The 3,589-nt window shown below is 39.8% G+C and overlaps 1 long non-coding RNA gene across 1 annotated transcript; it reads left to right on the forward strand.

The window, feature by feature from the left end:
* Positions 1-2,307: 2,307 nt before the first annotated feature.
* LOC310636844 lies at positions 2,308-3,059 on the forward strand. The gene is made up of 3 exons (XR_014491811.1): positions 2,308-2,349; positions 2,450-2,690; positions 2,818-3,059. It is a non-coding gene; the product is annotated as an uncharacterized lncRNA (long non-coding RNA).
* Positions 3,060-3,589: the final 530 nt, after the last annotated feature.

The raw sequence follows: 3,589 nt of genomic DNA on the forward strand, positions 1-3,589 counted from the left end.
CAGATTCACTTAATAACCATGTTACTAACTTAAAGCTGCAATGATTCACTTCACAGGTGCGGCTAGAAAGATCATAAAATGGGGCAATGCTTAACAAATGTCTCACTTAACATAAATTTTGGGCTTGATTATGGTTGTAAGTCGAGCGCTACCTGTATTGTAAGAGATTTTAAATTATTCCATTACAGAAATCGTCAGCCTCATAGCTTCCTTAGAGTTTGGGTATTGTAGTCCAAGTTGTGGCAGGCAAAATGGTACCCATGTGACCCGGTTTAGCACAGCAATGTAATTTTAAAAAGAGAAGATCAGCTGCTCAGGTTTGTTCTTGCCAATTTAAAATCAAGGAGCCTGTGTTAATTGCACTGAGGCTGCAGGCCCCAATGTTTTCACCAAGGTCCACATCAAGTAGTATAAGTACATACAAACTTTTAGTGGAAATTATCAGTAGTTTTGATCAGTGACATCATCAAAGTAAACAAAGCCACGTGCTGATTATGTCACCAGGCCATGCCCATAAACGCAAGTGATGTGCGCAGCGCTCCTCCCCGGATGAAAGAATGTATTTATAGGGGGCGTGGACTCCACCTTTGGGTGATTATTTAGGACAGCTGACAAGTGAGATTCCTCCAAACACTACGATAACAGAGTTTGTTGCAGCCGGTCCCAAAAGGTATGCCTATGCTTTGTCCAAAGGTCAAGCGGTGCTAAAGGTGAAGGGGATCACACTAAACTGCGGTAACAGCAAAAAAGTTAATTTTGACAGCTTGAAAGATTTGGTAGATGATTATTGTCTGTCTGGTGCAGAGAGAAAAAAAAGAGATCAGGGTAGAACAGTTGGGGATTGTTAGGGTTAAGAAACAGTGGTCCCTTGAAACGCGGGTCCTCCGAAAAACTCTAAAAGTAGTGTATAATAAAAGGTTATTAAAGAGCGAAGATTACTGTACGCTACCTTACGGTTATTAAGGATGGCAGGAAATATTGCACAATTTGTACACCCTTTCTCGTGTATTATAAGCGGTGCGTCCAATTCTGGCAAATCTTTTTTTATCAAACAAATGTTAGAACATGGTGATGTCGTGTTGTCTCAATTGCCTCAAAATATTGTATGGTTTTATAGCTGTTGGCAACCTCTGTACAAAGAACTGCTTAATAAATTCCCTTATATTAAGTCTAATGGAGGGGCTTCCGTCTTCTTTTGAAGATGATGATTTGTTTCCGCCAAATCAAATTACTCTAGCTATTATAGATGATCTCATGACGTAGTATAAGTACATACAAACCTTTATTGGAAATTATCAGTAGTTTTGATCGGTGATGTCATCAAAGTAAATAAAGCCACGTGCTGATTACATCACCAGGCCATGCCCATAAATGGAAGTGATGTGCGCAGCGCTCCTCCCCGGATGAAAGAATGTATTTATAGGGGGCGTGGACTCCACCTTTGGGTGATTATTTAGGACAGCTGACAAGTGAGATTCCTCCAAACACTACGATAACAGAGTTTGTTGCAGCCGGTCCCAAAAGGTATGCCTATGCTTTGTCCAAAGGTCAAGCGGTGCTAAAGGTGAAGGGAATCACACTAAACTGCGGTAACAGCAAAAAGGTTAATTTTGACAGCTTGAAAGATTTGGTAGATGATTATTGCCTGTCTGGTGCATAGAGAAAAAAAAGAGATCAGGGTAGAACAGTTGGGGATTGTTAGGGTTAAGAAACAGTGGTCCCTTGAAACGCGGGTCCTCCGAAAAATTCTAAAAGTAGTGTATAATAAAAGGTTATTAAAGAGCGAAAATTACTGTACGCTACCTTACGATTATTAAGGATGGCAGGAAATATTGCACAATTTGTACACCCTTTCTCGTGTATTATAAGCGGTGCGTCCAATTCTGGCAAATCTTTTTTTATCAAACAAATGTTAGAACATGGTGGTGTCGTGTTGTCTCAATTGCCTCAAAATATTGTATGGTTTTATAGCTGTTGGCAACCTCTGTACAAAGAACTGCTTAATAAATTCCCTTATATTAAGTTTATGGTGGGGCTTCCGTCTTCTTTTGAAGATGATGATTTGTTTCCGCCAAATCAAATTACTCTAGCTATGATAGATGATCTCATGACGTAGTATAAGTACATACAAACTTTTAGTGGAAATTATCAGTAGTTTTGATCGGTGATGTCATCAAAGTAAACAAAGCCACGTGCTGATTACGTCACCAGGCCATGCCCATAAACGGAAGTGACGTGCGCAGCCCTCCTCCCCGGATGAAAGAATGTATTTATAATATTCATGGCCTGTTTGTTTTCTTTTACTAGATGGAATTAACTGATTCCGAATGTGTAAGGGGTGCGGAACTTGTAAGTAGTTTTATTGCTAAATTTTGAAACACTGTCCCTCTTAGATATAAAAAAAAAATGTGATTATAATATTCTTGGCATGTTTGTTTTCTTTTACTAGATGGAACTGACTGATTCCGAATGTCTGGGGTTTTATAATGGTATTTGTTTTTCATACCTTCATACATTCAGATTCTTACAAACATTTCTGCAACATTTCTGACCATTGGGTTTTTCTTTTCCTTCAGAATGGGAAGATGATCAACCATTTGTGGATCTCACTATACCCACAGAGCAGGAAGGACCCCTGCATGGCATGACCCCTCAACCATGCACAAGCCACACAGCACAAGAGTTAGGAGGTATAACATCTAGCATTTTATCCAACTACAAAACCATTAGTATTATTTTATAATCTAAAAAAGGGGTGTGTTTGTATTACATTATTAGGAATGTCGGCGATAACATTTTGTTTGTTTGATTAACCAGGGCCACCCTGCAAAAAAGCAAAAATGCATGGAGGCGAACTCCCCGCATCCCCAGCAGACAGTGATAGTACTGAACCTACGCCTGTATCTCAACCAGAAGAGGAGATAAATCATTCTATGCCCCAGCTACAAAGCCCTAACTCTGCAAACTCTCAGAATATGAACAATGTTTATCTGGATTTGGTACAAGAGTGGGAGCATCCTATCCGAAATTTCATGGCTGTGGAATACTATCAGCGATATAGATTCGTTAATGTTGACCGAATTCAGTCTTTTGTAGATGCTATAGATGCTATTCATAATGCTATACAGCATGTTTTGAATAATGTTGCTAGAGACATAGGTGCAAATGATTTTGTTCAACTCCGGTTGGATGCAGATGGGTTAAATCATCCTCTCTTTTCTCTGAGGAGAAATATGGATGGTTTAAATGCTGATGATTTTCTGACCAGTATTGAAAATCTGCTTCAAAGTAAAGCAGAGATATTGTGGGGGGGGACATTTACAATTAGTGGTTACCATTGTGAGGAACAATGAGGGGGGAGGGCTTAGGAAGTTAAGCACTGTGCTGCTCACCAAAGTACTGGAGAAAAAAAGACGTCACCTAGTAGATTTCAATGTGGAAGGCGCATTTCTGTGTTTTGCTAGCTGCTTGCTCTGGCTCATTGGCGGGGGTGTTAGTAATGAAGAAATTATTACCAGGGCCAGGGAACTTCACATCAGACTGGGTATTTCCACAGAAAACATGGTTAACTTTTCTCAGATACACCTCT

This window comes from Vipera ursinii, assembly GCF_947247035.1.
Source record: "Vipera ursinii genome assembly, chromosome: 2".
In the NCBI taxonomy this organism is placed as follows: Eukaryota; Metazoa; Chordata; class Lepidosauria; order Squamata; family Viperidae; genus Vipera; species Vipera ursinii.